The 12,546-nt window shown below is 35.6% G+C and overlaps 1 protein-coding gene across 1 annotated transcript in view; it reads right to left on the bottom strand.

The window, feature by feature from the left end:
- LOC149547925 (aminoaldehyde dehydrogenase 2, peroxisomal-like) overlaps window positions 1-12,546 on the bottom strand; it is a 231,743-nt gene that overhangs the window by 37,604 nt on the left and 181,593 nt on the right. The window lies entirely within an intron of this gene.

Genomic DNA, 12,546 nt, shown 5'->3' with positions numbered 1-12,546 from the left:
AAAAATATTGATTAGAACTTAAATTTGGCCCCCAATTAAATGTTTAGCCAAAAATTAATCTTGCCAAAATGAAATTTACTTTTTTAAATTGTTGGTTAGACCAAGATTGCAAAAATAAAGTAAATAAAGCTTAGTAAATGTTAAATGTTTCCATTTAATGATGATTTAGTAATTAATATATCATTAAAAATCAGATTTTGGCTAGCCAAAATTGATTTTTTCAATTTTAAATTACTAATTTCTTTAAATATTTAAAATCTTCAAGGCATATTTTATCCATTTAAAGCTAGTTTTTGCAATTTAATCCAAATCGATTTTGCTATGCCATTTTAATTAATTAATTAATTTTTTTGACAGAAATAAATCATTTTTGTAGAGTCTAATATTGATTTCCCTATTTGATTTCATCATCACAAAATTAATTTTCTCACCGAAGAAATTCCAGATTTTTAAAAAAACTTAAATCTAACAAAATTTCATTTTTTGAAAATTATTCAAATTTATACAATTATATCCAAATTTTCAAAAAAAAAAAAGTCTAAGTACAAGATTTACAATTTTATCCTGCCAAGTGTTGTTCATTGAAATTTGTTCGGCCTAAGGATGAAATTGGTCGTTCTAGAAAATCAAGTTGAAACTAGGTGAAAATAAATCTAACCCTCTCCTTTCTGGCCTGAAGGCGTCCAAGACTTAAAGTTTTCAAAAATCAAATCAAAAATTTTTGGACAAAAAAAAATTTGCCACGGAGACCAAAAAAGGGGGTCCCCAAAATTTTGGGGCAATGGTGTGAGAACATCATAATAGTAGTGTGTCATACTTAATTGGAGACATAACTCATCTATCTCCTCCTATTTTTCTTTTGCATGTTTGATAGCCATATCTTTGTCTTTGAGCAACTTCAAATAGTCTAATTTCATTTTGTCTAATACCCTCTTAAGTGTGTGAAGGTATGCTCTATTGACTCCATTCGTTATTCCCTTCTTCCTTTCCTCAACTCGAACTTCCCACAATGCCTCTTGAATGCTTTATGAGTGTTATCAAAGTGCAGTAAGGTTGAAATGATCATATCATTTGACACTTTCAGCTTATCCTCCAAATTATATGTTCCAAAATCATCTAAGAATGGAATATCTGATTGGTCCTTCAAATCAGCCCTTATAGTAACATCATCTTGGTCAAGATTTTGAATACTAGATTCAATCTCAGCTGTACCATTTTCAGAGGTTCCTTCTATCTTCATTTGTATCGTATCATCAACTATGACATCATTATTTTCACATAGCTGTACCATTTTCAGAGGCTCCTATCTTCATTTGTATTGTATCATCAACTACAACATCATCATTTTCACATAGTTCATCCTCATGGATAGATTCACTTTCACCCTTATGATCAGCATAATGCTTATCAATAGTAACCTCCAAATCACCAAATAAGATGTTTGTACAAGTCTTACCATCATCCATACTGGGTTCCCTCTCATAGTCCTCGTTATGATGAAGCTGAACTAATGAATCCTCAACTTCCTCAGCACTGATATGCACTTCTTGAGCTGACTCGTCCTTGTAACTCTCACAAGTGTGACCAAATGACCAAAATTGCCTGCAAGTTAAACAGATCTGCTCTTTCCTCATTTGGTTCTCGCTCATTTCTTGGAATCCTACAATCTGTAATTCCCTTGCATTTAGTTCTTCTTTTGCCCGTTGTTGTTTATACTTCTCAGTTTTTGGTTCACATTGTTTGAGCACCTTGTTGGCCAACTTACGAGCAGCCTTTGAAGCCTTTTGTTCTCTATTTGAAATTGCTAACAATATTTGTAGAAGTGGTCGGAAATGAGCATCACTCTCATTAATGGTCACAAGCGTAATGTTTTTCATGGCTGCAATAACATTGTCATTGTGTTCTCCCTTGATTGTGCCTATTAGATTTTGAAACATGGTGTGTATTAAATTGTGCAATACCAAGTCAAGTAGAAGATTGCACAATCTGATATCTGCAAATGATTTTAGTATAGCAGCCCTTCTAGGGAAATGACGACTACTGCTATCCTCAAGATTTTGAAAACTATCAACAATGAGTTGTACAACCTCCTTCATAATGTCTTCTTCATAAGGTTCTTGTGGTGCTAAAATTCTTATGACCTCCATTAGGCAAGAAGTGACTACTAATTTAGTCTCAGCATCAGGATGTTTCAGCCACTTGTGTTGATTCAACCCTGTCACTGTAGGAACAAGGGGGGTTTGCAATAAATTAGGGGGTGATTGCTCAACAATGGCTAAGCATCCCTCCTTTTCAATCAATGTGCTAAGAATTCTTCCCCTGTTTATAAATTCCAATCCAAGTTTGCTGCTTGTTTTATAAAGCACTTTGGCCAAATTGTTAGTTGCTGCCATTTTGAATCTAATTGTGCTTGTAGTTGTTGTCTAATTGGCACTTTCATACAGCACTTCCTTAACCGCAGTATAAACTGGCCTTTTAATATAACAACTATTTTCTTGATCAATCACCCAGCTACAAATGATGTTTTCAAGTTTGCTTGGCAACACAACTCTACTTTTAAAAGTTGGAATTTGCTCTTAACTATCCGTTGTTCAGAATTTTACTGGTCAGACATTCGTCTAACATCCCATATGCAATCTGATTGTGAATTTTCAGACTAAGTTTATAGCTTTTAGTTCCAATGAATGTTGTTACTTTGTTAGAAGAACTTGGATGATAGGATCCAAAATTTTTGCAAAATCAATTGGAACATTAATTGCCAAAACTGATACTAACTCTCGTCTTGGGTAGTGAGCTGTCTTAAAACTCTAATACTTCACTTGACTCATAAAATATGGACAAAAAATCATTGTAGGATCTGCCTTGGATATGTTAACCCAAGAAATGAACTCCATCAGACTCTTACAAGTACAATCCCTCATTGCATACTTCCATTAGTGATTTGAGTGCAAGCAATGCCCATATGAGAATGGAAAATGTGGCAGAAGAACCTATGTTATCCACCGTCCATGATAATACACTAGGCAACAACAATGATTTAGTGAAATCAAAAGGACTATCAAATGCTTCTCAAGAATAATGATGTGTTCTAATCTCACACCCCACATCTCCCAATCCAAAACTAAAAGGTGAGCCAAGACACTTATTTGCAAATGTATAATCATGAACAAATTCTACACACCAAGCAATATGCTTTGCGGATAAAGAAGAACCGAAGTTCTCTTTCATGCCCAAAAAACAAATGCAAGAGCAATACAAATTTTTAGACGGCTAGGAAAATATTCTCCGACCACAGCTTCCTCAATAACTTTCCCAGAGTTAATACAGTATGACGAAATATTTATCGTGTATCTTTCCACTTGAACAAAGTATAAAGTCATTTTGAAGGTTCTCCAAAGATAGATATGAGTTTGGCGTTTAGTAAAATGACATCTTCCAACCTCAAAGACAAAATGCTCCTACGAAAATTAGTTTCTTCAAAATTTACTTCTCCAACAACAATCTTCTGTCAATAATTCATACTCACAAGAAACGACTATCCAAGAGTAATGGATGAACTATCGTTCCAAGTGTAACATCCAGGTTATGAAACTAGCAACGTTACCTGCACAATCTTCTATCATATACTCTGCCCAAAAATTATTTCTCGCCAATGCTTTTGTAATACTTGCCGACACTTTAGAAGAAATTCCAAGCCATGAAATAGTAGCTACAATAACTAATCCGCTTTAATCATCATCAATGTTAATATTTGAATATCAAGCACCTCTTGACAATAGTCAAACAAGAATATTTAAAACATTAATTGACCTCCAAATACTTCTCATCGCTGAACTATGGTTCCTTATTTGCTGCAACCACAATTGTTACGAACTGTTCTATATATTTATTCATCCTCATCGAGTAGAAAAATATTTAGCAAAAATGTTTGAATAATTTAATCAAGACTCCTTTTAAACTTGTCGTTCATTCACCGTTTAGTCCAATGATAACTGGGCACAAGAATCTCCTCTAATAACAGTTTCTCAATCTTGACCACTACTTGTTGGTCTTTGCAGATTTCAAATAGTTCTAGCAAAGTCTTTCATAAGACGTAATGACAGTGACTATTAATACCACAATGACGCTTCTCCTAGGCCCAATAAGTCATGTAACATTCCAGCACCTCCACATAACATCTACCCCCAAAATATATATTTCTACTCACAACGGAAATGTTACTTTTCTTTTTGTATCTTCCTCAGAAATGACAAACATCGGATCAATGCAATGCCGAGTAGGAATTACACATTCCACGTAACATGAGAGTTCACCTAGTAAAACCCAACGCTTATAATACTGCATCTATATCAGAAAAAATAAGAGGCTTCCTTCAAAGCAACCATGACTTCCAATTCGAGTCTATGCAGAAGAATTTTTGGCCCAAATTATTTAGTTACTCCACTATTTTTAGGAAATATATCTGTCAAATGGTTCAATTGTTTTATCTACTCGAACTTCAAAGAGACCGCAACTATATGAAAAATCACCTCTAAAAAAATTATTCTTTGGTTTGGCAAATATAGTGATTTCAATATTGTCTCTAAACTTTTAATATATGTACGCCCAATTAATTCTCTCAAGGCTCTTGACATTAAGATGTCGGTTTTTGTTCCTTGCATTCATCGAGCAACTATCGATTCGTCTCCACACCTAGCCAAGATAATACACACATGACTAGAAACACTTTGCACCCCGTAACTCCCTCTTCTACAAGGTTAACTCTGCTTCCAACCACTAATTTGGCAATGACTGTATGCACAAAAAATCATCAACGATTTAGTGCGATAGAAGAATACAGCTGACAGCTTTAGCATGACCAGATGAATGTTTGTCCCTTCTGTTGTAGAGACTATGTTGTCGGAGGTGAAACATTCCCAACGCTTCAACTACCAATCAATAAAATTAGAGAAGGCTCGCACAACTTTTCAACATCAAAATCAATTGTTTATTCATTTCTTTGGCCAAACTGCAGTTAGAACTCTTCTAGCAGAAAAGAATTAATATTTCAAGAATCTTTAAACAACATCTCTCTTGCACTTTGCTAAGGCGACAAAGAAAAATATATGGACTTTCACGACAATGATGAAAAAATAGTCACTTCAAATTTTCTCAATATTTCTTATGGATAAAAATATATTTACTGCATCTTCAGATATACTGATGTGAGCTTTAGATAGTTGGGTAATTATTTACTGCCATATACATCTAGAATCAATTCCCAAATTTATGTAAATGTCTGTTACACATAACCCTTCTAGGCTGGCAGGGAAAATCGGCTCTGATACCACTATAATATCCAAGTAGGATATTTTCTTCAAATTTACTCACAAATAATTTTCAGAAAAACCCATATATATTTTGCAGATTAAACCAGCAGATTAGACCAGCAATGAACCAGAATACTCATTAAAATACTCAGTTTAAATACAACTTCAAAATTGTTGTTGTAATATAAATCAGCAATATAACAACCAAAAAGCATAAAATCCAATCTTAGAAATAGTGTCATAGTTATATTGGAGAGGAAATACAACATGCACCTGTAATCCCTGATGTGAATTCTGATGTGAATACACTGCAAAAGATGAATTAGGGCTACGTCCAATCCACCTAGAAAATCCTAAAGGTTTTTGTCCTCAGGCTTCAACAAGAAATCTAGTAGCTTCTCAAAGTTCTCCAAACAATCTCAAATCCAAACATACCCCTACAAAACCATCTCTCCTCCTTTTATTGTCCAATGCCATGACTCTTCAGCTTCCTCTACCCTGTCTCCTTGTCATCTTGTCATTTCATCTCTTATTAATGGCCCTTTAATACTAAATTGACCCTTTTTATAAGTCTGCATGAAGCTCTCATAAGCCAAATTTAATATTTCATGAATTTGACTTTAGAATTCTTAATGTCCCAAAAACGGGACATTACACATGACAATGGTTTTTCAAAACAAGAACAGTGATAAAGTTTGCAAATGTAATGTATTATTTTTCACTTTTAGATTTGCACTATGCTCCACGGGGACATGTTCCCTGCCTTTGTACCCTAGTACCCGTACTAGGTACGAAACGGGTATGTGGATATAGATTTTGGCCATACCCTGCGACATCCCAGTTGGAGTGAAAAGGGGACCGTCCCTGAAATGCAAAAAAAAAATTGCTAGGAAACGGGGGTACGGACTTCCGTATCGGGGATGTCGTTCCCGTCCCTCGCCCGTACCCTTTTGCCCACACCGTACCCAATTTTCCAGCCGGCTGCAGGTGACTTAAAAAAAATTTTAAAAAAAGTTTTTTTAAAATTTGTTTGTCTTTTCTATTCTGCCCGAGGCCCACATGGATGTTAACCCTAATGTGTCTTCTTAAATAGTTAAAGTTGGAGTTCATTGCTCATTTGGAGTTGTTTGCAAGTTGAGAAGAGGAAGAGGAAAACAGCAACAACAAAAGAGGAGTGTGTTTTGGAGGTGGAAGAGAAGGTTTTGCCTTCATTTCTACTTCATTCCAGGTATGTTTTTTATTTTCTTTTTGTTTGATTCAAACTTCATTGTTGTTTGTTGTCATTTTTCAATTTTTTCAATGACATAGAGAGGGTATGTTGAATGGAACATTGAAATGTTTTTTTCTATAACTTGCAGCAATATACTATAAATCATTGTAAAATCCAAAGGCAAAAACATGAGCAGCAGTGAGAGTGAGGGAAGTAGTGATAGCATGGAAGTTGTCATACAAGAAACTCAAGTGTCACAATTACAAAGACCAAGAAAAATACCTAGGGCAGCCATTGATGAGCCTAATGTAGATGTCCCTATGGAAGATGCAATGCCTAATCCATTTGAGTGCCCTTCCAAAGCCCTAAAACAATATGCCAAAGGCCCATTCAACCCTAAGAAACCTCTCCTACAATTTGCCACAAAAGTAGACAAGAATAAGAAGAAAAATTCGGGGGGTAATGGGGAATGGGAGTGTCATATATATAAGAAGCATTATTTTGGGAACTACACAAAAGTGTATTGCCATCTTTTATGGATAGGTCGGCGAGGGGTGAAAGGTTGCAAAAAAATTACAGAGGAAAAAAAACTTGAGGCCAATAGGTTGTATGTGGAGGGGGAGTTATTGAAATCTGGGGGTCCTACGAATAGCACACCCACACCCTCATTGACTCCCACTAGCACTTCTAGTAAAGGGAAGGGAAAGGCCAAGACTAAGAGAGATACCAATGTGCCTGATTTATTTAACATACAAGCAAAAGAGAGCTAACGAGTCCATTGGCAGATTTCTTGTTGCTCATGGCATACCATACCATGTTCCTCGTTCCTCATTCTATTAACAAATGCGCAAAGATATTTATGCTGTTGGTCCCTCATTTGTACCACCAAGAGAGACTAAATTACGCACCACTATCCTTGACAAAGAGTACTCAAAAGTAAACATTTTGATGGAGGATATGAGACAAACATGGATGAGTGATGGATGTTCTATTATCATGGATGGTTGGACCGATATCAAACATCGGCCACTCATCAATCTTATTGTCACTAGTACATCAGGGGCCTATTTTCTTAGAGTCTTGATTGTTCAGGAAAAAAGAAGGATGCATCCTTCCAATTTCAGATTTTGAAGGATGCTATAGAAGAGGTAGGGGCTTCAAATGTTCTGCAAGTAGTCACTGATTCAGCCCGTGTGTGTAAATCAGCTAGATTGATAGTAGAGAGCATCTATAGACACATTTTTTGGACCCGATGTTGTGTACATGCATTGAATAACACTTTGAAGGACTTGGGGAAAATTGATTGGATAAAGACTATGTTGTCTAAGGCTAGAGACGTGCAAATGTTTATTTGCAATCATCACACATCTCTTGTATTATTTAGAACATTTTTCAAAAAAGAATTCCTCAAGCCTGTGGAGACTTGATATGCTAGCTACTTCATTTTGTTGGAGAGGATGCTTAAGGTCCAAGAGGCCTTACAATCTATGGTGGTCAATGTAGAGTGGAATAGATGGCATGAATCAAGCACCCCAGATGGAAGACTTGTCAAATTAAGAATACTGGATGAGAATTGGTGGACCACAATGAGGTAAGAAACTTAAATAATTGACATCATAATTGTTATTGCTGATTTAAGCACTTGCTGATTTTTTTAACATATGATGTTTCTCACTTGCAATTTTCTTTCATTTGCAGATACATTTGTTCCTTCATTGACCCTATTGTGCAGGTCATTAGATATGCTGATACTGACTCTCCTAGCCTTGGAGAGATTTATGAGACCTTTCATAGCATGCTTGGGTAGATCAAGCAAGTCGTTAAAGATAAGGAACCTACTTTGGAGTTCTATGAGGAGCATCTTAAGCCCATTGTAACAAAAAGGTGGAACACTATGAACACCCCACTTCATATGGCAGCCTATGCAGTCAATCCAAAATGGTATGCACCAAAGCCCGGGAGAGTACCTCCATCTAGTGATGAGGAGGTGAGTTTAATTTATTAAAGAATTCTGATTTTATAATACGTTTTAAAAATTTTTATTTTATTTGTAAACTTTATAAACTCTAAGTTCTCACTTCTTAATTTTTGTTTGTTCAATATAGGTGAAGGAGGGCTTCTTCATGGCCCTTTCAAAAATGTATAGTGCAGAGGATGCTGCAAAAATTCGAGGGCAATGGCTTGACTTTGCCAATCTTCGTGGTCCAACATTTGGTAGACTAGAGGCGAGGACTGATAGAGCTACATTAGCTCAAAAGGACCCAATTGGATGGTGGACATGGCATGGTAGAGACGCACCTTAGCTAAAAGGCCTTGCCACCCGTCTTCTCTCACATGTTGCGAGTTCCTCTATTGTAGAGAGGAATTGGTCTACATATAGCTTCATTCAATCGGTCAAGAGGAACAACCTTACCTCTAGACGATTAGAGAAGCTTGTGGCTGTTCATAGTGTATTGCGGCTACAGAAGCGACAGTCTTGAGTATCGATAGACTCCAGCACTACATTGGGATGTTAATCCTGAGGATGCATTGCAGATTGATGAGGATAACACACCCCCAGGGCTGCTTGGTGTTCCATTGGATGAGGACCCTACCCCTGACAGTGATTCAGAGGAGGAGACTGATGATGATCTTGAGTTAGATAGAGATTTAGATTCCTAGAGGACAGCCATATATTTGGCTTTCCGCTTTGCACATACTCAGATACATTATTGCTTTTGATTATTATGGAGTTGGACATCTCATTTACACTTCTAGTATTTACTTTCATTAGACATTATGTAATTTTGATTTCATGCATGATGATGATAGATTGGTACTTGGAGCCTTTGGGCATTTTTGCTAATTGTATGCGATATTCGGATACACCATATATCATATTATAATTTATTATATCATCATATCATATTCGCGTTTTGATTTTAATCTTGATAGTTTCTAAGTTTTCAATTTCCATGTATTCTATGGTGAATGGTTTATCAATGTTATGATATGCATATTTGAAATATATCTCTAAAGAAGTCTAATTCTCCATATATATAAAAATTTAAAATCCCCTATATTTGATAGCCGTCCCCTGAGGTCTCGTCCCCTAAAATTTGGCTTCGACTCGTACCTGTACCGGAAACACATTCCCGTCCCCTAAAACGTCCCCATCCTGAAAACTCCATGGAGCATAGGATTTGCAATATGTTTGCAATAATAATATATGATATCTTTAGATGCATAATAGAGAAGGCAGACTTTAAACATGAGCAAGAAGATTATAAATCATATAACAATGACATATTGCAAATGATAAACTTCTGACTTGAACAGTGATATAGTTTGTTGTTAAACAGTAGTGTCAAAGTTTCAAACTCATTATGTATTGAATCAAGCTTGAAAAACAACAAGCTGATACACAAACAGAAAACTGAAACAAAATCAGAAATCCTAATCAAGGTCCTTAGCTATGATGCTCTCCATTGAGTACCCGGTACTTGGGTACATCAGTACACATCTTAGGGGTGTGGGTACGCATACCCATGCAATGTAGTGTTTAATAGATCTTTTAGCTGTATCTGAGATTCGTTTGCAAAATCATTGCCGTTTATCATAACCTCCAAAGCTCCCAAATGTTCTGGAAGTATGTTTGTATTTTACATTTGTGACTCTTCTGCAGTGAAACCCTGACATGCCAGCTTAGTTTTGCCTTGACACACTTCTGTTTAACTGCCATGTGGTAATACGATGTAGGTTATGATGTGGGTTTGCCAGTTTTTGTCCTCATTTGCAGAAAGCAGACGATAGTAACTATTAAAAAAATGGGTTTTATTCTCCTTTGCAGAAAGAAGACAAATCAATCATAAGAACAACGAGAAACAGAGAAAGGCGACATACAAACCTGAACTTTCAATTTGATGAGACCATCACTTTATTAGAAAATGTCAGTCACATAAGCAAGGCATATAAAAATTTCTTTAAGGTAGAAGAGATTAAAGTACAAAAGAATTCAGATTAATAGCACATATCAGCTTATATAAATGTAGGGTTTTGTTGGATTTGTTTTGGGTCCATTCATAAAAACATATAAAAATACACATATAATACTTTTGGTTTAACATTAATGTGTTAAAATACTTGCCCCAAACAAAGATTAAAAAAATGAATGTAGGAACAAAACAACAAACTACCATGTGCCCACCGTGCCGACTGAGATTCAAACACCACTGGAACACTGTGATGGCAGGCTTACGCCTTTGCTGATCCAATGTACTCACAGGTTTGAGCTTTGGCTTTGTTATATGGGGATGATGTACCCTTATTGTAGCCTCACATTGGTTCATATTTCTAGGTCAAAAGCATTTCATGTGAGGCCAAAGTGTGCGTTGTGCAAGTGTCCCCAGTCACGTTAAAAAGTTTACCAGGCACTTTTTTTAAAGAAACTAATAGTAGTAAATGATGACATGCATCAGGGCACTTTCTTCTGTCAGCATGAAACATGGAATATTTCAGATATGGATTCTTCATTCTATTAAAATTTAATACTGTATAGTGGTAGCATGGCACCAGTTAAAACTCCTCGGCAATTTCACCACAAGTAATACTAGTATTTAATGTCAAGTAGGCCACAAATGAGCAAATGAATAAATGTGCTTGAAAAACTCCAAGACATTAATAAGGAAAAAGATGACAATGGCATAGTGTTGTTGTCCAATGTCTCCATATAGGAATGGCCTTTTATATTGAGAGAATCAGTGGTCAATTTATCAGAGATCAATTTATAACTTCGGGCCTACATTTTCAAAACCTGAAAGCTTAGTGGCACCCAAAAATAGTCTGATATCAAATATTGTTCATAAATGTTTGTATAGTGCTTGAACTTCATAATATATGGTATTCATCAACACCACTGCCGATGGATAAGAAATTGAACTAATTTTATCACCAAGTTACCTAGGTGATCAAATTGTCACTTGAAGTTGGTCAAGATTGCATAGGAAAGTGGCAAGCCCAATGATGCCCCTAAAGACATAAAAGCCTAATCTTTGCAGATGATTACATTTATTCCTTTTAAAAATGATAGTCACAAACGAGTATAAGGATATTTTATTTGTGAATTATGCACAAATGCAATTTAACCAAGGCAGAAAAAGAAAATAAACATCTCAACTAAAATAGAAAAAGCACAAGTGAGAATAGGAGAGGAAAATGGATTAAGTTTTAGAACTTAAAGTGTTGTGCAAGTTTTTAAGTAACTTTTCAAACAAAAAAATTATGTCCTCCGCACATTGTAAGGGGCCCTTTTTGGAAAGGTCTATTTTTATAAAGAACTTTTTGTAAAAGCATTTTAAATGGGAGGTATTTTATTTAAATGTGCAAACTATGTAAGCAATGACTATGCCATTATATAGAGCATAGACAATCTTCCTATTCAAGCTGTCTATACAACTTTCCATCAATTTTTAAGCTTTGTCTAAGATTTTAGAGGTTCGAAAAATAACTGATAAATACAAACTTTGGACTGGGTTGATTCACAATGAGATGGTATTTTCCGTCTGCTATTCTTCTCCTTACTAAAAGCTAATAAGTTGTGTTAATTTCAGAAGTCATTTTTTTGTCTGTGTACACCAGCTCCAGTCATCTGCACTCTGTCCAGAAATTTGTGCATCTGTGTTAGTTTCAAGAAAATGTACGCACGAGGTATGTAACATTTGCTTCAGCCTTAAGTCTTCTGCAAAGGCCCAAAAATATTACATTGCACATTGTGTTTTCAGTTTAATTTTTTTGTTTTGTGGATGAATGTTTTGGTATTTCTATGATGGAAGAAGGATTATGTTTAATTCTGGAGTCCTAGATCAAAGTCTATGAGTATTTTATGTGTAAAACAGATTTATTTGTTTTATTGCACAAGGAAGCCATCCCTTTTAATGAAAAGGGAAAGCATATCATTTCTAGTGATCTTCCCAAACAGTCAATGAAAATTGTCACTGTCCCTTGGGTGAATCACATACGAACTTTTTGAAAGAAAGAAAGAAACTTAAA

This window comes from Cupressus sempervirens, chromosome 7 (assembly GCF_028749045.1).
Source record: "Cupressus sempervirens isolate cs-2001-9-10 chromosome 7, ASM2874904v1, whole genome shotgun sequence".
Classification (NCBI taxonomy): domain Eukaryota; kingdom Viridiplantae; phylum Streptophyta; class Pinopsida; order Cupressales; family Cupressaceae; genus Cupressus; species Cupressus sempervirens.
Note: the sequence above shows the minus strand (reverse complement) of the source record. Positions and strands in the feature narration are given on the sequence as shown.